Consider the following 23,190-nt stretch of genomic DNA (forward strand, 5'->3'; position numbering starts at 1 on the left):
TGGAGATGGAAGTAGAGATTCACTTGCTTATCCAACTGAGTCACTGGATTTGCTCTTTCTGGTAAAAGAGCTCTGAGCTCTACATGTGGCTAAACTATCTGATCCAACCGGGATCGAAGTTCTTCCTGTTACTGGAGATTCAGTAACCTAATAGAAAGAGGTTTGCACAACCTATGTGGAGCGTTAGGCTGAGTATTAGAGGTATACAGATACAGAACTACCAGCCTTGCTATTGAGGCGTTCATAATCCCCCCCAGGGAACTTTCCTCCAGCAATAGCAGCTCTCCTATAATGTGGTGAGCACTAGCTAGAGACAAATGTCCGTGGGGAGGGGTGGAGTGGGAGATGGTATACTTGGTGGGTAAGAATAGCTGGTCTTTGATGGCAGGTGGATGGGGTTAAATCCTGGATTTGACGTTATCAAGTGGATGCACAAGTTAGGGAATGAATTAATGCCCCACTCTCATTGTTATTATTGGATAATAATAGACTAGAAAAGAAGAAGTACTGGAATGATATATAGTGTGCTCAAGACAGCATTTGACAGCCAGAACATGCTCAGTGAGTGATCATTTGTAGCTAGAGACTAAGCACTGATTGGGGCTTTATTTGGTAGAAACTGGGGCCGTATGAGGAAGGGCAGTGAGGGCAAGAACTCGTGGCCATTTAAGAAGCGCCTACCCCTCTCTGTGACTGCAGCAGGAATGAGTGAAGAGAGGGTCAAAAGCTTTAGAAAAGACAGGTGGGGACCAGATTTTGAGGCAATTTGTCATGTAGACCGAGAAGTTAGACTTGACATTGAAGACAATTGGGTGTTGTTGGTGCTTGCAAGCAACAAAGTGGCATAGAGAGATGTGAGTTTTTTTTTAAAATGGCCTCTCTGGTAGCTGTGTGAGGAACAGCCTTGAGGGAAGACTAGTTAGGAAATGAATACACTAGTGCAAACAAGAAATTATGTTCACATTCACTCTGTCAGTATCTGTTGAAGGCTGATTGTATCTGGGCATTTTTCTAGAAAGAAATGAAGGCAGTGTGGCCAAGGGATGGAGAAAGGGAAAACAATAAAATGAACTCTTCTGGGATTGATAGCAGATGTCTGTGGTGAATAGAAGGGATAAAAACCAGGTACTATCTGAAAGTGGGGGTGATGGAGGACCAATGAAAAATAATGTCATGGGAAGATGAGGTTTTTTGAGCTATTGGAATTCAAGATAACTTATCAGGCTAAGGAAAGGAAGAAAAACAGCCAACTTTCCTTCTCACCTTTCTTCTCCCCCTTTTTCCTTAGATTCTTTGGGAAGAGGAATCATAGGAGTTAGTGATGGCAAGCCCCTCTGAACAGTTGGTCCAGCAGCCTTCTGAGCTTGGGCTACAATCTTTACTGACTTCCAAGAGACAGTGAAAGTTGAGGGAATAGTGAGAAATTAGTAGACAGCATTGGATAATATTCTCACGGTTCACCATGGTTGAGTGTTCAGCTAATTTTTTTTTAAAAAGAGAGACTAGTGCTGGACTTTGGAAAGTTGTTTTCCTGTCAAAGTGGAAATGTTATGTGCAATGATATTAAATAATAGAAAATCTGAGGTTATTTGATGAGAGGTTGAGGACAAGATCTGAAGGCCATCATAGGCAAATAGTAGGAGTGAGTGCTGATGTGTAAATATTGACATGGAGCCCAGGAGCAAGCAAGGAAAGAAAAAAGGATTACAGCATGAGATCATTTTGCTTATTGGAAAGATGTTGTTGGCAAAGGAATAATAAAATCTTTAAGAGAAGACAGAGACATAGGCAAGTGGGAGGGGGCCACTATTGCCTTTGACTGCATGAATCCTTCCAGAAGTTATCATGGGTATTGTGGTGTAATTTATTGTTAGGGTGAATAAGAGTCAATAACATACACAGTGCATAGCAGAGCAGAGATTTTAGTAAGATAAATTCAATGACCATGAAACAAAACACACTATGTATAGTGTATGTTTGAGCCAGATTCTTACCAGAACAATCTCATCCAGACAGATTCTCTTGTTAGATGCATTTACAACTGGGGAAACTATTCTACAACATGGGGAGTGAAATGACATCTCTCTTATTTTTTAGTTAAATTTTCAGAATTCCCATTATCCTACAAGCAGGCAAGCTACTATGTCTCTCTTGATCTGATCCTTCAATTGTTCAGCAATCTCCGGGGCTTATTCGGTTCAGAAGTGGCCCTGACTTCTACATTCCTACCCTAAATTGCTAAGGTCTCACTGGTCTTCCCATAGTTGCTTCTCACTGTCACACAGTGGTGATGTTGGACACTGACCCTAGTAGTCTGACAGTCACTGCTTGTTCATTGCTTCAGGGACTCCTCTCTGGTTCTACAGACAAGGCAGGCAAGAGGATGTCCCAACCAAGAGAGTTCCCCTACACAGCCACTTTGTAGGCTGTCAGTGAGCTGCACGTGTGCTGAGCCAAGGCCTCTTAAAGCATCTGCCACCTCATGGAATCTCTTTGCCAAGGTTTTCAATACAGTGAACCAGATTTTTTATTAAATTGTCAGAATAAAGGATCTTGAAACATTCCTCTCCATAGATGGCAAGGCCTCTAGCTCTACATTTATTAAATGAGGCCACTGGGATCTCGTTTTTGCCATTTGTCTTAATAAAAAAGAGGGAGAACAAAAATTTAATCTCTGGTAGATCCCCTCTAACAAGATACCTCAATATGCATAGTGTATTTAAGAATTATTTTGCTTCTTGGGGTGCCTGAGTGGCAGGGTTGGTTGGGTATTGGACGCTTGGTTTTGGCTCAGATTGTGATTTCAGGGTCCTGGGATCGGGCCTAGTATTGGGCTCTGCACTCAGCACGGAGTCTGTTTCAGATTCTCGCTCCCTCTCTCTCCCCCTCTGCCTCTCCCATTAATGCTCTCTCTCTAAAATAACTAAATAAATATTTTTAAAAAAGAATTATTTTACTTCTTATTCTCACCTCATTAGTTATAATTAATTCCAGAACTCAAAATAGTTTAAGCTGAGCTCACAATGGCATTAACTTTTTGGGAATCTCGTATTGCCACCATAATACATTTTTGCTGGTTTAGATGACATATTTAAAAAATAAGAGATTTTTAAAATATATATTATTTATATATACTAGTTGACCATATGACCCCACATTCCCAGAGTATTTACATATTCACATACAATATAGAGGCTAAAAGGTAGAAGGTTAGCCACTAAACGTTTGCTTTTTCCTATTTTACTGTTTAGAAAGGGGTGTCAATCTTTAGATGCAAAGATTTCAGCCACAAACAGCTGCTGTACAGTAACAGGATTCTTAGAATGCATTTCCCTGACTTTTCAAACCCATTACCCCTTTTCTGCTGGCAAGCCTTAGAATGTGAGAGGCAGGCTGGAAAGAGGCTGCTGGAAGGGAAACACGTGATACAAAGGAGAAGAGATTTTGAGAGATAGGAGAATATGGGATAAGTGAGGGACAGAAGACGTGGGGAGGTATGGTAGGCTCTGTGCATGAGAGAGTGTTGACTATGAACCTTGATGACTGTTGGATCAATCTTTATTAGAAAACAGTTATGCTGGGCGTGGTTGACAGAGCATAGCTGTACAGACCAAACTGAGTTCTCGTTTACTGTGATTAAGGTGACCATACAGTTTATTGTCCAAACAGGATTACTTTTCTGAGTATTGATATTACTCTATTAATAATAAAGCTGGGGCAACAGGTGTAAACCAAGACGATTGTGGGCGAACCAAGAGTTATGGTCATACTAACCATGATAGATCTGTATATTGAAGATACTGTATTTTAAAATCAAGCTTTTGGCTAGGGAAAAAAAGAATACATTATTCTGATTGCCATGAGAGCTAAGAAAAGCTGTGCCACCCAAAGGAACTGATTAATCTGGTTGCAAAGAAAAGACTCATACACAAAGAAATTTCCAGGAACCATTTAAAGTGGTCTCTAAGTGCCAACTAAATGATAGCCATGGGTTGTCAATTATACCTCAGTGAAGCTGGGGAAGAGATAATAGTCATAAAATGTGGTAGGAACGACAATGACTTTGGGGTTGGAAGCCTTGTATCAGGTCATGGACCTGTCTTTAGCTGGGTGCCTTTGTGCAAGGTGTTAATCTCTTTGAGCATGTTTATTTCGTTCAGTTAATTGGTTCATTTGTTCAGTAAACATAGGGATTTGCTCTGTGCTATTATATTACGGTGGTAAAGGATATAACCTTTACAGAGAGACATACCTGGGTTCGAGTAACTAACGTTGAGACCTTGATTTTATAATTTAACCCCTCTGAATTTCAGTTTCCTCATCTGTTAAATGGTGATGATAATACCCCACTCAGAGAGCTGTTGTCAGCTCTGTAAATGAGGAGATAAAATGAGGAAGTAAATGAGATTTTGTATATAAAACATTTAACAGTTTTTGACACATAGAAAAAGCTCAAGAAGTGATAGCAGTCTTTTTTGGACTATCACATGCTGTCTAACATGCTGCACAGAGGAAAGACATGGCTATTACCAGTGGTTGAGGCATTGTCTAGATTCTTCCCTTTTCCTATTGTTAGGAATATTTGCTCTCACCTGCAAATAAGTGATGACTCCCTTATGTCTGAAATAATCCATACATATGTTCTCTCATAAAACAAGAAGTCCAGAGGTGGAGCATTTCCAAGGTTGGGTAATTCCATGGTTGAATGACGTCATCAAGAGTCCATATACCATCCCTCCCACTCTGCCATTCTCCAATGTTGGTTGACTCAGCTCAGGATGACATTGGCTGCGGTAGTTTCAGCCATTACATCCTCACCACTTTAGAGTCAGAAGAATACTCTGTCTTCCTTGTATTTGTTCTTAAGATCTAAGAAGCCCTTCTGGGAATCCCACCCTCACCTTTGCAGACTAATCTTTGCAGACTAATCTACAAGTCTCATTGGCCAAAACTGGATTTCATGTTCCTTCCTAAGCCAATCAGTGATAAATAAAGTTACCGTAATTGGCTTATGCTAGATAAGATCCACCCTCCTGGGTCTAGGAATCCTCTCATCTTCCTCCCACCTCCCCCATCCCCCAAAAGAGGCACTGGAGAAGATGCAAAACACCTGAACAAAATCACATTTCTGTTAACAGAGAAGTTCAAAGAAATGGTTGCTGGGTAACCATATAGGATGTCTTCAACACTGTCTCATCATTTCTAGTCAGTCACTGTATCTCCTAATTCCACCTCCAAAATAGCTTTTTTTTTTTCCCCCAAAGATTTTATTTACTTATGCAACAGAGAGATCACAAGGAGGCAGGCAGAGAGAAGGAGGGGAAGCAGGTTCCCTGCTGAGCAGAGAGCACGATGCCGGCTCCATCCCAGGACCCTGAGATCAGAACCTGAGCCGAAGGCAGAGCCTTAAACCCACTGAGGCGCCCCACCAAAATAGCTTTTAAATCTACCCTGACCTTTGCCCTGGTCCCCAGCATCTCTTGTCTAGACTGTTGACTCCTATCTTTGTCCCAACGATCTGATCTTCCCTTTGGCCACCTGTCAGCTCTTTATACAGTACAAGTCTGAGTAGACCATTTCCTAACTTAAAGACTCTCAAGACTCAATTCAGATGCAACCACCTCTTTGAAGACACCACAGATGTTTTATTTAGGGCTCTTATAGATAGCCCCAGTGAGGCTGGTCTTGCGTTTGAGCCCTGCATATTTTCGTGCTTCCTGCCATCTTCTCCGTCCAATACAGTGGCGTTGACTACATTTGGCTATTACACATCTGAAGTGTGGCAGGCCCAAACGGAGATGGTTGTCAGTACAAAATACATAATGAGTTTCAAAGATTTAGAACAACGACCCAAAAAAAGACAGATGTAAAATACTTCATTAATAAATTTTAAGTCAATTACATGTTGCAATGATATTTTGAATACATTTGGCTAAATGAAATATATTAGTAAAATCCATTTACCTGTTTCTTCTTAATTTTTAATGTGATGACTAGGATATTTTAAATTACCTGTAAGGTACACACATGCAGCTCTCATTGTGTGTGGGTACACTAGACAGCTAGCTCTTGCAGAATAGGGGCTCCATCTTCTCTATTACTCATCACATAACTTTCCTTCCCCATTTGGGGGTCCATCAGAATTGGAATCTGGTCAAAATACCTTACTTGCTTAAAATAAATTGTAAGACAACTCCATTTCCAGATGAAAGAACGCAGGATGATTTCATGTTATATGATTGCTGTTTCTGGATTTCTGACATGTGGGTTTCTTTTTTCTGTTTCCATTAGTCTGAAGCTTTTTAAATTTGCCAGGTATTTTCTGTTGTGGTTACTTCCAGGCACTAAATTGTTAGGAATTAATCCAAATTGAAGAAGAAGAAACTAGAATTTAAAGACTTTGATTAGGTTTGCTTGTCTGTTAGTTTTCATTCTGTCTTACTAGACATTCCTCAACAAATTATATTTTACGCTTTGGAGATAGAAGTGTCTCCATGACTACAAGGTCCAGAATATTTTAGTTATTTTTACAATTGTTATTAGGAATAGAGATGCAGATGTAAATTATGCTCTTTCTCTTTAACTCCACTGAATTATAGCTGGCAGTTGCTTTATGTCATGGATAAAAGAAATATATATATATACATATGTATGTATATATATATAAAACCAGTTATGATATTCTTAGGCAGGATTATTAAGGAGACCAAAAAAATTAACATATTCTAGAAACATTTTAGGGGGAAATCTGTTTATAATGGCACAAAGAATCAGAAACTCTTTATATTTCATGAGCAGAAATGAGGGAGTTAAGTTTTGTAGTTACAGTAGTCAAAAAATGCCATTGTTTGATGGAAATCATCCTTTTTTTTCCTTTTCAGAAACATCTAGAGAATTTACAGTTTTATTTAAAAATAAATACTACCTATGATCCTAAATCATGTGCTGGAGACTACAACGGGTTTATTGGGTGACAACTTGGTCAAAGGTCCAAGCAGCCTTTGAAAGCAGGCTCCTGCCTGCCCCTCTCTGCCTGGGGGGGGGGGGCTACTGTCCCCTTGAATGAACAGAAACAATCATGGAGTCGTTATTTTGTCAATAGGACTGCTTTAATAAGTGCTCTTTGCCAGGTCCTGTGAAGAGCATTGTTCCTTTTAGCTTTGATCTTGTCTTGGCCACTCAGAAAAGCTCTGCCCTCAGGGACATGTGGATGATGGGAAGTCAGGGCAGAATTCTGGGGCCCTTCTTTTCCATGGAGTTGGTATCCCAGGACCTCGGGATAGTTCTTTCTTTCTTCTTCTTCTTCTTTTCTTTCTTTCTATTTTAATTTCTTTTTCTGTTTCTTGTGGTAAAGTAGACATAACATCAAATTTCTCATTTTAACCATCTTTAGGTGCCCAATTCAGTGGCATTAAGTAGATCCACAGTGTTGTGTAACCATCACCACAGCCCATCTCCAGAACTTCTTCATCACGCAGAAAGTCTGCTTTCCTCAAGCAGAAAGTCTGTAGACACAGTAAGCACTAACTCCTTGTTCACTCCATTTCTCCTAGCCCTGGTAACCTCTATTCTACTTTCTTTCTCTCTGAATTTGACTATTCATGCAATATTTGTCCTTTTTGGCTTATTTCACTTAGCATAATATTTCAAGGTCTATCCATGGTGTAGCATGAATAAGAACTTCATTCTTTATTAAGACTGAATAATAGTTGTGGTGTGTATCTTCTACCTTTTGTTTATTCATTGATCTGTTGATGGGCTTTGCTTTCTTGCCACCTTGGCTTTTAATAGAGCATAAAAGCGTAATGACACTCAGGCTGTTTCTGCATTTGAATTCATTTTTGATAAGGAAGGAAGGGAGGGAGGGAGGAAGGAAGGAAAGAAAGAGAAAGAAAGGAAAGAAAGGAAGGAAGGAAGGAAGGAAGAGAGGGAGGGAGTGGGGAGGGAGGAAAAGAAAGTAAGAGGAAGGGAGGAAGGAGAAAGGAAGAAGCCCAGCCTGCCTTCCCTGCTAAGAGAGCCCGGAGAGCCTGCTGCATGGAAGGGTGACATCTTCACCGTTCAGATTTCCCAGGGCCGAATGCAAACACCTCTCCGAAGAGGCAGGCCTGCCTCATTGCCTGGCAAGAGATGAGACGTGAGGCTGCTCACTTCCCACCATCCACGTCTAGGCAGGAAGGGCTGAGGTTCCGACAGGAAGTTGCCGCTGATTGCTAACACAGGAAAGAGAATTTTTACAGAGGGAGTGCAAGCGCCCCTGTCTCTAGAATGGGAACATCTTGGAGGAGGATTGCATATGGCCTTTGTTGGGAGAGTGAAGCTTCTCTCTGGTGTGTGTTGGCTACCATTTCATTCCATGAGATAGTGTTAGTTGATGTTGTACCGAGACCTGGAAATACCCAAATCCTGTTCTGCCCGTCCCCTCCCCTTCCCTCTGGGAACTATAAACATACAGACCTCGGGAAATCAAAGTGCCCCTTATCATTAGCCAGACTGCTGGGACAGGCCACTCCACGGTTCAGGTCAGAGTGGATGATTTAAGCTGGAGGCCCATGCCACTGGTCAGCTCTAGCACTAAGGCTTGGTTCTTCTGGGAAGCATTTCTGCCCATGAAGACCATCCATTCTGCCGAGCCATTCATAAGGCTTAATTTAGAAACAATTGAACTGATTATAACAAGAAAATGGTTTTAAAAGAAGGCACATGATCTTATTTCTGGATAATGTAATTATATTAAGGGCTTCTTTCTAATCAACAGTCAAAAACCTGGTTAAAAATGAACGTCAGAGGACAAAGGAGCAGCTCTGAAGGGTTGGGTGGGGTTTTTTTAAGATTTATTCTTTTACTTAAGTAATTGCTACCCCCAGTGTGGGGCTCGAACTCATCATCCAGAGATCAAGAGTCACAAGCTCCACCAACTGAGCCAGCCAGGCGCCCCAAAAGTTTTACTGAGGAGACTGTAAAACACGCAGAGCAAACCCAGAGAGCTGGCAAGACACTATTGCACCGTTACACAGACACCTGGCATACAAACACACACACACACACATGCACACACTCCAGGGTGAAAGGAGCAAAGGACATCACACCCGTGTTGCACAATGATTATACTGTGGCACCAAGAAGTCTCACACACACCCTCCAGGGGTGTCAGGAGCCCTTGGACCTCCTAGAGCCTTTGTCACCCTCACCCACCTACCCCAGGGTGCTGCACAGATGACCTTATCTTCTGTGTGTTCCAAGACCTCTAAAAGGCCAGGAAACACTGACTGCATGTGTCCCATCGCAGTAGGAACACACGGTAAATAAAAATTCTCAGAGGTAGCTTCTGGACCAAGCCTGACCTGAACAATGAAGATCTATGGTAAATAAACTAATGAGACAGGGTCCCTGCTCAGCCTGAAACTCTCATTATAGATTTCTTTAAACCTTGACAGGGAGAAGCTTTTAAAAAAAAAAAAATAAATAAAATAAAGTCTTTTGAAAATCTGCAAACATTATCTGTCTTGCTAGAGATAGAGATCCCTGTATTACTTTGGGGCTATTTCTTTGACTACGAAAAACACCCAAGTGGGCCCTGAATTATGCAAATGTAAAGCCACGATTCTTTTTGGAAAGGGAGTTGTTTAAAATGCTGCAGTTTCAAGAAGCTAAATTTTTTTTCTCTCCTTTTTTTTTTTTTTTTTTTTGCTTTGGGAAGAGGTGGGGGTGAGGGAGATTCTGGTGAGACAGAGCCAGGGTACCTATCTAGGTTTATCCAAAAAGGCCATCCTCCCAACTGCCAAGCTGTGTTGCCCCCATTAGTGAACACTGGTAGAAGGAGGATGTCAGAAAGAAAGCTGGATGGATGCAGAGGGATTGGGCTGGAGTTCTTGAGCAGGATCATGAGGACCCTGAATGCCAGGCACAGTGGGAGCTGTGGAGGGAGAAAGAGGAGACGGAAATGGGATGATGGCGCAGGGACTGAGCCTTGATGGGTCTTCAGTCCTTCAACCAACAAATTGTTTTCTCCTTGGAAGTCACACGGGGGAACTTGCTCCAAGTCATTTTTATATCTCAGGGTTTTTCCACCTTCTCTTAGGAGTGAGGTGAGGATACGTGCTCCAGGACTCTATGCTGCCTCCGTGATTTCCTGTCCAACACCGTAGCGTGGAGGGCTCCTCTCCCCCTTACTGTTGCTGTACCAAGTATTGGGTGGGGTATTGTCATTCATCCCTTCTTCAGTACCTACCCAAGCAGAGAGGAACGGGTTTTGCACAAAATTAGCCCTGAGATGCTGTATTCAGAGCTCTCATGCAAGCTTCATCCTCAGGCTGTTCCTATAATTCAGATCCGATAGCATGTCCTTGTAAATCTGTGAAGGGATTAGTTTATTGTCATCATATTTCTTCTGGTGTTTGTGACAAATGAAAACAGGCAGAATTTGTAGTGTCCTCCACGTCTCTGTGTTTTTTGAGGGAGTCTGAGGATTGCGTGGCCTGGAAGGTTCCAGAGCAGAGCATCACTTTCTCTTTGTACTCACCTGGCGCACCGCCTTGTTCCCTTGGGACTGGGAAGCCACCTGAACCTTTTTTAATGAGTAGGCTTCTAGGCAAAATCCCAACATTCTAACGAGCCCTGAACCCGATGTCGCAGTGGAAAGGACTCCTACCCGCAGTGCTTCCTGGGTAACGCCCCGTTGGCTTGCCTAGATGATGCTCCTGGAGTGTAGGGACCATGTCTGTGACGGGAAACAGTGGGCTCTGGGGCCGACCAGCGACCTGTCTGCCCAGCCATGCCATGCCACTGGACTCCATCTGTGCTTCGAATCCACTGTCCCTTCTTGCACCGCCCTGGGTACACAGCATGTGCTTAGGAAATTCTTGGGAAATCATTCAAAGGGAAATGGCATCTCCTGGAATGAAGACATTGCCTTAAGCCTTTGTACACTATCCCACCGAGCTCTCAGTTTCATGCCAGGAGTGGTGTTTGTTCTCACTTTCAATCCCATTATTTGATCTATTGCAGACAGATTTAAATGTTTACAGGTACACCTTGTAATGCATTTGGAAAGCCCTGTGATCTAAAGGAAAGAAATGATTTAAACTCCATGCAAACCACGGGTCAAATGCCGATTTTTAAATTTTTATTTTTGGCTTTTGGGTAAAAATGAATCCAATTCAGCTTTGATCACTGAAGTGGGTCAACTCTAGCGCTCTCACTGTGCTTCTGTGTTCTTTATTATTACTTTCTGTCCGATTTTTTTTTTTAAGATTTTATTTATTCATTTGACAGACAGAGATCACAAGTAGGCAGAGAGGCAGGCAGAGAGAGAGGAGGAAGCAGGCTCCCCGCTGAACAGAGAGCCCGATGCGGAGCTCGATCCCAGGACCCTGGAACCATGACCTGAGCCGAAGGCAGAGGCCCCAACCCACTGAGCCACCCAGGCACCCCCTGTCTGATTTTTTGCATAATTTTCTTATAATGGAAAATGCTGCTCTTAAAGAAAGAAGTGATTGACTCAGAAGATTGGAATAATACTCAGCTATCATTTCATACTTTGTTGCATATCATAATTCATTAACGAAGGGAGAGAGTCTTGGCAAACTTATCTTCACCATTATTCAAACAGAATAGTTACATAGAATGCAACACTTCCTTACTGCTTTTTTCTTCAATGAAGCTATTTAGATACATTTCAGATTTTCATTACTTTTTTTTACGACAGTCATTTTTGCTCCAACCCTATCCATAAAGTCCAAGTTTTCCTACTGGGGTAAACATATTTGAATCTTTGGATCTGCCAGCAAGGAGAAGGATTTAAGTTGTCAGTTCCAGTCCCTTGTAAGATGATTATAATGGTGCTTCTGAAAGACACAGATACAGTACGGAAATACACTGTATGTGTGACAGCGGGAAGGTCTGCTCTCCTTAACTCAAGCCTGTGGCTCCATGCTGGGGCGTATTTGCTGACACTGTAACTAACAACTAAGTTACGTGTACTAATAAGCCCTTTGGAACTGTGAGATTAAGTAGGAAAGGCCAGAAGTCAACTCATTAAGGAAGAAGCAGGATGTAATTTTCTTAACAGTTTCTTCTAATGACGTTGGGATATTCTGTGGTTCAGCGACATGGATGCCTGGGGTGGGTCCCTCTGTGTGTGACACAGAATGCAGGACACCTCCTCGGCTTGTCCTTGCCACATTAGCAGGGGGTAGAGACCACCTGATATTACTCCAGCAGACCCTAATCCAGGTAGTGAGATGCCAGGATATCTCTACCGTCTTGGCTAGTGTTTGCTGTAACATAAGGACAAGAAAAGATAAGACAGCTCAATAGAAATGAACCATTCTGGCTGGAACTGAGAAGGAGCAGAAGTGTGAGGGGGTTCCTGCGGGGAAGGGGGTAGGTCAGTGTAACAGGCTGATAAGTGAATAAACCCACCCAGGCACACACGGCCTTTGAAGGAGGAGATTGCCTGCGTAGACACGGAAACCGTATGCAGGGTTGTGCACCGTCTCTTTCAGAGATAGTGGGGAATCCTTTGTTTAGATTTTTTGTATTTTATTCATTTTGTAGATATATTTTCACCTTCTTTCTTTTCAGATTAAGCTTCCTTTTCCATTTTTTTTCTTAACAAGAAGTGGAAATAGTAACCAGCATGTGACTAGCTAGACAGGAAGTCTCTTTCTCAAGCACACAAACATACACACATCTTCAAACACTTGACAACATGCCCCCTGAGGCCCTGCTCTGTTTTTCACTGTGAGGCACTGCTCCGTGGATAAGTTACGAAGATCTGTGCTCTATTCCCCCTTTGACATCAGTAGCCATGTAACCTTGGGAATACCTTTAAATCTTCGCCTTCGGTTTAATGCAGGGACGATTCACCTTGCCCTTTCTTTCCTCATACTATTCCAAGGATCTACTGAGATAAGATATGTGAGAATCAAGGTGATGGTGTGTTCTAAGTGTTAAGGCAATCAGCAAAGTAGAACAGAAGGTATTAAAATTTGTACTAGGAGGTAAGGGAAGGCGCCGCCGAGAGAAGGACACGGGAGTAGATCTGAAGCAGGTGAGGGAGGAGTCACGAGGATCCGGTGGGGGTTGAGGGGAAGATCGGAACCATGAGGAGATGAGGGGAGGCATTCCAGCTATGGGATGTAGGGTGGTGGCAATTAAGCCATGGGGATATGGGAAACATCTGAACCATGAAGATGCAGGAAAACAGGGACATCTGAGAACAGCATGGACAAGACCCTAATGAGGGAACATGGCTTGTGTATTGGAGGAAAGAGACCAAAGAAGCTGAAGTGGAGGGAAAGAGTTTGAAGATAGGATATATGGTTAGAGAGACGATAACATGATGACAGTGTTGATGGAGGAAGAGGAAAAAAAGGAGGAGGAAGAGTTGAAGAAATATTAGAAGTGCTGACTCTGCTACATTGTGTCACTCGATCCTGACAAAAGCCCCAATTTACAACTAAGGGGAATGACACATGAAGAAGCTGAAGTCCCTAAGGGCCATACAACTAGTACATCCTGTCGCTGGGATTGGATCTGAGGGCCCTCTGATTCCAACCCCCATGTACTTAACCATTGTGATTTGTCGCCCCTCCCATGAAAGGAGCTCAGCCCAAAGAGTGTCTGTTGTATTCTGGGGGACTTTGTCTTTTCCTTTGCTGGCTTATAGTGACAATACTACCAACCAGAAAATCCCAGGAGCACTCGGCTTCCTGGGCAAAACAAAATGTGAGGAGAAAGCCAAACCAAATACCATTCCTGATTAACTTTGGCCCTAGACAAAGAAGATGTCAGCTCCCCAGATATTTTTAGAAGAAAAATCACTGAGGAGAAATCCATGCACAGTAACTTTGGTTACTACTAACTGAACAATCACCAGGAATGCTTGCCAGCCACCTCGCCGTTCACCTTAGCACCAAAATGTGTGAATATCCACGCTGTCTTCGCTTTATGGAGTTCTTAAAAGTGACACAAGCAATGGTCAATGGGAAATCATCTCAGAGAAGGAAGCCATCTTTTCTTGGGCATCCTCACACACCTTTGTCTTCCTCAGAGCTTTCTAGACAAATACCAGTGAAGCTCCATGAGTAGCTTACGGCTCACTCAGAAGAGGAAAGGCAGCTGAGTGACAGAAGCAATAACCTCCATCCAAACACCAAGTAAGTCAACAGGTAGAGAAGGAGCAAGTCACAGTTATATTATTGACTGTTAGGAAACCCCTCAATGTTTACAAAGGGTTTTGTGTTTATTCTCTTATGAGCTTTGTTCATTGGCCATTGTGAGGATTGGAATAGCAATAAAAGCACGTGCCCAAATCAGGGGCGAGTGAGGAATTAGGTGATTCCTGTGAGTTTGGGTGTGACCTTGAAGGACACAGAATGCCAGGCTATGGGTTTTAGCCTTTAATCTATCATCAGTAGGGAACATGGAAGCTTTTTGAGGAACACATGACATGATCAAATGGAGACTTAAAGATGGAGAGCAGTTACTATTTCTGAGCTCAGGTAGGAGAGACTAAAGGCCTGGATTAGGAAATTAGGCAATAATTAGAAATGAACTTGAGATACAAGGATTTCTCTGTGGCTTTTTTTACACACACACCCCCACCCCAATGATGAATGGAGTTTTGGGGTGGGTTGTTTTTTCATGTGTGTATTTTTTGTTTGTTTACTTCTGATCTTCTCATGAAAAGTTGGCTTAAGAAAATAATTTAAAAACTGAGAATCATTTCTTTCCCCAGGTGAGGAAAATTTGATTCAGTTGATCACTGATATCCTTCCTGTGTTTGTTAGTGATATCTAATATGTATCCACTTTGCTCTGAAAATACCAGTCTTGTCCAGCCAGACGCTGGGTTAGAGTCCTCCTTATAGCACTAGTACCTTTCCAGAGCTGGATGGCTAAAGCTCTGGGGTTTCTTGGAGCCTGCCCTGATTCTACCCAAACCCCACTTAGCCCTCCCGAGCCTCAGGACAGAAGACCAGAGAAAGAAATAGTGCCCTGCTCTCCATCTGCTGCTTCTCTAATGGGACCTCTTGCTTAATATCAGGTTAGAATGATAACTTCCATGCAGGGAAAATAGTCAGCCATGGGGGTCTGGCAGGAGTCCTCTCTGCATACAAATCTACAAATGCCTGTCACACTTGGCAAGTGATCCCAGGGAAGGGAGTCAGGTTGGAAGCTTACTGACATTCTCTTATTTTCTTCCCTCATGTGACAATTGACTCTTTTTTTCTAATTCTCCATTAAAGCAAGGGGGAGAATGTTCCCCAAACTGGAAGGCTCATCTTTGTAAACAACCCACTGAACCCTTATTTCATTTAGATTAATAGTGGATGTGTCCTGAGCATCTGTTGGATGCAAGACACGATGTTGAGCTTTTCCCGGCTGCCTGGGACTCCTTTTTCTCATTTAATCCTTCAGAGAGCGCTAGGAGAAAGGTGTCATTATGCTTACTTTCTGGAGAAGAGCGAGACGAAGAGAGAGGTCAAATGACTTCCCCAAGTTCACATAACCCGGTATGATAATAAAGCTTTCTGTTTCATTCTTCTGCGGGCAAATCCAACTCTGATTCCCCACACCCTGCTGGAGCGCACAAAAGCAGCTAGAGCTAAAGAGATGCCATTTCATCGTTTTCTGGGTAGTCTTCTCACCCAGAAGTTTGTTGGACGGACACTCATACTTGAGCCATGTTGGCTGGGGTAGGAAGTGCTCGACTGGTACATTCCAGCAGAAGCAGCCCTTCAAACCCCACAGGTGATGGAGCAGGGGTGAGGAGGGCTGGGGAATGGCAGGGGTGCTTCTGATCCTGCCCGTCTGTGGTCACAGGCTGTACACCTTTGTCCTGACAGTCAGCTTCTCTGAACCTTTCGTCCTTGCAGTAAAACCAAGGTATGATAGCCCTCTCACCAACTCTATACCAACATTATGAAAACAAAATATTCATGAAAACTGCTTTGAGCTCCAACCCAAATCCCAGATTCCCTTCCTTTTCCTATCTTGTGCAGGATACTATTTTTTTTAATAGGAATATTCATGCGAAGCCAGGAAACAGTAGATGTTAAACACATGTTTGCTGAATTAAAAAAAAAAAAAAAGAAGAAGAAGAAGAATGATGAACTATTCTTAGACTCTATGGAGGGGCTTGTAGCAATTAATTAAATGCATCTGTGGCCCCTAGGGGATGTCTAAAAACAGGGAGTAGAGCTCCTCTGGTACTTCCGGCTACTGGTGAGCTGGTGAGGCCTGGATCCCCATAGATGACCTGTTTGTCCTCCTCAGCCCATGATGGCTTACTGTTCTCCTTCATTGTTTGATCGAAACCCAAGGTAGTAATACCTATCTTTTAAATGAGCAAATACTTAGCATCTTTAGTTAAGTAGTCATTTCTGGCGATCTGAATTCCACAGAAGTCAGCCATGGTAGGGTCTTAGCCTATGACAGCCCTAGAGGAGTGTTGAGGACCCCCCCCAAGAAATCCCCACTCTTTCCACCATGGCAGCCAGCACTGACTTGGCCCCCAGCCTGAGGCAGCCCAGCCAGGCAGGTCTGATGGCAAGGGAACATCTGCAAGCCCTCAACCTCAGGCACACCAGCGGTTTCCATCTCTGAGACAGCTTTGTGGTTTCCACAGGCCTGGAAGGTGACCACTGAGTACGGCCCCTGGCCACTTAGTGACTAGGGCACATGAAGCATCTGGTGTTGGTTCATCTCTAATTGCTGGCCATCCAGGAGGGAGTGGTGGGGAGTCAGCCATGAGCTGCATGAGAAGCAGCAGGGAGAGGAGTGGGTGTGAAAGAAGGTCAGGCAGCCCATCGAAAAGCAGAGCACTTATGGTGCCATTTGGACAAAAGATCTCTTTAGGCCAAACCTAGAGAAGGGGCATTTCATGCTCCTAGCTATGCACTCTTGAGAGAGCAGGCTGAGTGTGCCCTCCTCAGTGCTAGACATAGGAAAGGCTACACTCTTACATGTGTGCCTGTAACACAGGCAGTCCAGAGGGACTGGGATGGAATTCCCAATCCAATTCCAATACTTCTTCGAGTCTAATCCTAGTTGATGTGTAAACTTTTGCAAAATGCACAGTGAGGATGTAAGGTCTCCAGAAGAAAATGTTGGAGGATTTTGAAGGGGCCGTCTGAGATCATGGTACTTACTGAAGACCTCAAGAGCCTCTTTGTCATATACATTATCCAGGGAATCCCGGAAGGAGGACTAAGGGAAATGCCAAGAGAATAAAAGAAATGCAGAATCAACCTAAAGGTCCTTCAAGAGGGATTAGTTAAACGAATACTATGCAATGGAACACCAAAGGACTGTAAGTAAGCCTCACTTTGGCAACACCCCTGTTAGTTAACCAATTCAATGCTTGGCGAGGTCAGTGCTCAGTACTGTCCATTGAATCAATCAATGAAAATTCAGCAATCTAAAAAGATGAGATACCTCCATGTATATAACATGGAAGAATATCCACAGCATACTTTCCAGTGAAAATAAAGGTTGAAGAATAGTATCATGTGATCCCATTTGTGGTTGGAGGGTACAGATTTCATTTATGTGCATTTAAATGCCTAAGAGGATATATACACATGAAACTGACAAGAGCAGTTATCTTCTGTAGAGTAATGTTGGATCACGGGGGGAATGTCCATGTTCTAATTTCTGTATCTATATCTCTGTCTAATTTCTGTATCTTTCTCTTACCAGCTATAGTTTTTACAATAATGATGTATCACTTTGGTAAAGAGCAAAACCAAAAATGATATTTCCATTTGGGGGAGGGGATTGTTGTCTGACAATGTTCTTTTCAGATTCGATCAGAAATATGTTTTATTGGGACAGCTGGGTGGCTCAGTGGGTTAAAGCCTCTGCCTTCGGCTCAGGTCACGATCCCAGGTTCTTGGGATTGAGCCCCTCATTGGGCTCTCTGCTCAGCGGGGAGCCTGCTTCCCCCACTCTCTATCTCTGCCTGCCTCTCTGCCTGCCTACTTGTGATCGCTCTCTCTGTCAAATAAATACATAAAATCTTTTAAAAAATATATGTTTTATTGGCAGTGATAATGGAAAGCAGAACTTGGGATAGAGCCCAAGACCAGTCCCTCTGCAGTCTGAAATGCAGAGCCCATAGAACTAGAACCCAGGTAGTTCAGAGACTGCAAGGCCTGCTCCCCCAGAGAGAACCAGCTATGTCTCCTGGGCTTTGCCACACAGCCTGAGGAAGGCAGCAAGGAGAACAAGGCTGTCAGTAGTGAGTCCCCTGCTCGCTGCATTTGCTATGGGTTCAGTGCTCATCTCAGACCCTGTCACCTCTCAGCAAGGTGAGCAAGCAAGCACTAGGCGTGTGACCAGCAATCAGTCACAGGTGTGCATCTGCCTGCCCACCCCCATGGGGAAGAAGGCCTCCCCGCATGCGGTGGCCTTGGGGCAGCACTGGAAGGTAACCATTCTCCAGGCCGTGTCAACAAGGCCACCTCTCTGAGGCACAGGACTTGTAGGAAGGAAGTCTCAGCTACCCTTGCCAGAGGCCAGAGAAGAGAATATTCTTTGGGCAACAGGAAAGGAAGTTAGTGAAATTGTTATATGACTTCCATTCTCCCTCTTTAATATTTTAATACTTCTTTATATGCACCGCTGTTTTATTTCCTAATTTGTGCACTATATATAAACTCATCAGTTTATTTATAAGTTCTCCTTCTAAACTCCCACTAAGAGACAAGTTCCATTGAAAAAAATTTCTGGAGCAGAGTGCGCTTCAGATTTTTCTGTAGTTCCCCACCCCTTTTTTTTTGTTCAGTGACAATCAGGAACAACTGATCTGGAAATGAATTTGCTGGATCTTAGCCACCTACAAAACTCAGATGGCCACAACATCTGATGTCATCGCAGATGGACACATGTTCCCATGCATCTATAATTCTTACCATGTCCTTCCTTACATTTTAGGAAACTTTTCCTGGTTACATTTCCATAATGTAGACATTCCGTCGGTCAGAAATTCAAAGCAACTCACAGAGGACAAGGTCGCATGTCCACATAGGCACACATTTTAATCAACCTGGTCTTTTTCTGGAATCACTGTGGGGTCTGTGTTCCTTGTTGCCGCTCGACCTGACTTCAGCCGCTAGCGTTTTGCAAATTCCGCTTTAGGGGCCCTAGATGTAGTTTGCATTGAGACTTCTTTCAAGTCAGCCAGGCTTTCCAGAGTAAGTTGGGCTTTTCTCTGGAAAATCTCACTCTGGGCTTTCAAGAATTAATTCACAGCGTTTGTGGAACCTGACGAGGAATCCCAGAAGCAAGATATAAAGAAGGGAGCGCCTGGATTCCAAAAGAGCGTCCACCACTCACCATTTCCTTTCCCCGGGGGAACTCACCATATTCCTTTTTCTCTTTGTTTTAAAAGGGAAGTTGACTTTATGTTTTAGATTCCTGGTCATGGTTGTTTGCTGGTGGTTTGGTGCCTTCTCATCTATATTTTTCCTTTCTCATCTGTGGTCAGTATTAACCCGAGGTATATGTTTTGGACCCTGGGAGACTGGGTGTGACCTAAAGTAAGTTGGGAAATGTCACACACTGCCCGTCCCAGAGTAAACTACTGACTAACAAAATGCCTATTCTCACAGAGTTGGGGTGCATTTCACTTCATGAAATGCAGCACAGATTCAGCTAAAACTAATAAGTATAAATATATATCATTACATAAATAGTTATACATTTATAAGATCTAGGATATATATTTTATATATATATTTAGTAAACATATTTTATATATCGTATGTATATTTAAAATTTATATATATAGGCATATAAACTAAAGTGTTGAGATATATTTAATACTTAAAAGTCTTATTCAAGGCCCTAAAGCAAAGGTTCTTAGAGGTAGAAGATGGGCCATGTGGGAGGCCAGGGGACCTGGGCACAGGGGCTGAGAGATGAGTTAGAGGTGGCCCGGGGCAGCTCACACGGAGCCTTGGGGGCCCAATGGAGAAGTCTGGATTTTATTTTCTTAGAGCTTTAGGCAGAGGAGTGACATTATCTATTGTGTGTTTCTAAAAGGTCACTCTGGGGGGCCATGGGGAGAGACTGGGGCATGGTGGTGACAGGGAGAGGGGGGATCGCGATATCCCATTGGATAGAGGGAATCCAGAATCCCGGACAGAGATGATGGCAGTGTGGACGAGGGTGGTGACAATGGAAATGCTGAGCAGTCAATGGATTTGAAACAGATTTGGCAACAAAAGTGAAAGGAATGACAGAAGATTCCTTGGGCTTTGGAGTGGGCAACTGGGTGGCAGATGGCATCCACCACAGATGCGGGGCAGGTGGCGGGGACACTTGGAGAGGGAACCAAGAGCCACATTTCCTTCTGTTCTGCACTGAATGCTTTCCAGGTGCTCCCTGAGCTGGGCACGGAGGACACAGCCGAGAAGCAGGCAGAGTCAGCTTTCTGGTTTCCTGCTGCCTCGCTGGCCTCCTTCTCGTTGTGCCTTACCAAGTCCTTCTCCTTCCTCCAAGTCTACATGTCAGAATGGATACGGGCTCACTTGTCCCCTTTTCTTGTTTACCCACCTCCACTGACTTTTTGAGACTCCCATCCAGTCGTTGGCTACAAATTCCGCTGTATGCTGATGATTCCCGAATTGATTCTCTCTCTGACCTTTTCCTCTAACCCCAGACTTTGCCATCTAGCTTCCCACCTGACATCTCCACCTGGATATATGCTGGGCATCCCAGAAGGAATACCTGCCTAGATGCACGGACAGGCATGCCCCTGCCTCTTAGCCCAGAGCCCTCCTTCTGCATTTTTCCCATTTCAGGGTCAACTTCATCCTTACAGTTGCTTAGGCCAGAACCTTGGGAATGCTGGACCATTCTCTTTGTTCACCTACCATCAACCAATCCTATGGCCTCTCCCTTGAAGCTGTGTCAGAATCCGAGCACTTATCACATTCTCTGCTTGCTGCCACCCTGGTCCTGGCCGCCATTGGCTCTTGTCTGGGTCCTTGCTGTGGCTTCTCAACTGTCTCCCTGCCTCTGCGCTACCTTCTTTTAGTTTACTCTCAAAGCAACAGCCAGGGAGTTCCTGTTAAAATAGAAACCAAACTCCTGCCATAGCTCCGTCTTACTTGGAGTGGAAGCCACCACCCTTAGCATCTCCTGTGGGTCCCACGTCACCTGGCCCTTGTTACCGTTCTGGTCTCATCCTTTTTCCTTCCCACCCTCTGCTCCAGCTGCATCCCTGACACACTAAGCCTGCTCCCTGTCTAGGCCCTTCTCGTTTTCTGTTTTTCCCAGCCTGGAATAGCCTTCTGCATTCATCTCCATGGCTCCCTCCTTCACCTCCTCTCTTCCTTTCCAAATGTCACTTTCTTAATGGGGTCAGCCCTAGCTTCTTTTTTTAAAAATTTTTTTAAGATTTTATTTATTTATTTGACAGAAAGAGAGAGAGACAGTGAGAGACGGAACAGGAGCAGGGGGAATGGGAGAGGAAGAAGCAGGCTTCCTGCTGAGCAGGGAGCCTGATGCGGGGCTCGATCCCAGAACCCTGGGATCATGACCTGAGCCGAAGGCAGACACTAACGACTCAGCCATGCAGGCGCCCCCTTCCCTGACTTCTTAGTTAACATTTCCATACCCACCTAGCCACTCCTGGCATTCCCCAACCCCCTTCCTTGTTTACTTTTCTCCTTGGAGCAACTCCTCCAACATTCCCCTTATTGATCTTATTTATCATATGTCTCTTGCCACTAGACAATCAGCTCCATGAGAACTAGGGTTTTGTCTGTTCCCTGATGTGACAGCCATGCCTCTCTCCTAGGAGACACCTGGCACCTATTTGTGAAACGAACGCATGCTAACAGGAGGTCGTCTCCTCTCTCTTAACTCCTTCTTTCTGACTTCCTATGGAACTGTTGTCTTAACTCCTGTCTGTGCTTTGGCCATGGAGTTAGTAGGACACAGTGGTAAAACCAGTGGACAGCCAAGTGCAAACGGAACTTACCCTTTGGCTGCCTCATTCCCAAGCTGTGTGACTTTGGATAAGTAGCTTGGCCTGAGATTTCATTTCTTTGCTTCTAAAATGGAGGAAGCTGCCCCGTCTGTCACTCAGGGTTGCCATGAAGTCTCAACAGAATAATGGATAAAGGACCATCAAAGACAAGATGTGGTTTTCATTTGCCACGCGTCTGGCCCAGGCTCAGTGCCAGGGCTTTATGGATAGGACGGTCATTTAATTCTCAGATCAGTGAAATACAAACTCACACCCCTGAACTCATTTTATATATAAGAAAACCGAGGTGCACCAAAAAGTTCAGTGAATTACTTAACTGCCCAAGAGCTAGTCTGCAATTCAGCCAGGCTTTGAACCCAAGCATTTTTATTCCACAGCTTGAGTTTTTCCCCCACTACGTTCTACTAGCACAAAGTTAATGTCTTAATAACAAATGGAATAATGAAAAGGATTTGACCCAATGTGCAACTTTTGTCTCCAGACGATTTTTTTCTGGACTGCTAATGAACGTAGCAGTTCCCTGATGGTATTTTTATCCCCTTTTCAACTCAAACAGGCAGAAATTCCTGTCATCCAAAAGAAAAAGGTATTGTCAGGCATTCCTCTATCTTTCCCCTCCTCCCACAGGGAAAGAAACGCTATCATATGTCCCCTGAGATTTCTGTTGTACAGTCTAACCAAGTCCAGATGGTTTTCTCAAGTTCAGACATCATACTTGGTAAAGTATTTGTAGTTATCTATGGAAACAAATTCTGGACTCAGTTGCATACACGGCTTCCCAAATCACTTATGCCTTGCTCTTCTGCCTTGTTTGTGTTATAGCCTTTCTGTGCTAATGAATTTGTAAATGTGGTTTAATTACTGTTTACTGAAAAATAGCTACACATAGATCAGTCTCAGTGGGAGACTTAGCCAAAATGTTGAGGCAATTTCTTTCGAGTACAAAAACAGCTAATAAGTGAGAAGCACTTTTTAAACATTGAGAAAGGAACTTAAGCTTAATTTTGAACAAACAGTGTTGTATAGACCCAGAAAAAAGAAGTCATTCTTTAAGAGAGTATATTTAAATGGCAGAATGGTATTTTTTTTTCCTAAGGCTGGGCACACGGTGATTTGCACGGAAGCAAAGTACAGGGATGGTGATTTGATTGAACACCACACCAAAGAGCTGTACTTTAAAGAGCC

The 23,190-nt window shown here is 43.5% G+C and overlaps 1 protein-coding gene across 2 annotated transcripts in view; it reads left to right on the plus strand.

Annotated features, from left to right (window-relative positions):
* Nucleotides 1-23,190, plus strand: part of NCALD (neurocalcin delta) — a 270,362-nt gene that overhangs the window by 228,102 nt on the left and 19,070 nt on the right. The gene's annotated exons all lie outside the window — the stretch shown is intronic.

This window comes from Neovison vison, chromosome 4 (assembly GCF_020171115.1).
Source record: "Neovison vison isolate M4711 chromosome 4, ASM_NN_V1, whole genome shotgun sequence".
Classification (NCBI taxonomy): domain Eukaryota; kingdom Metazoa; phylum Chordata; class Mammalia; order Carnivora; family Mustelidae; genus Neogale; species Neogale vison.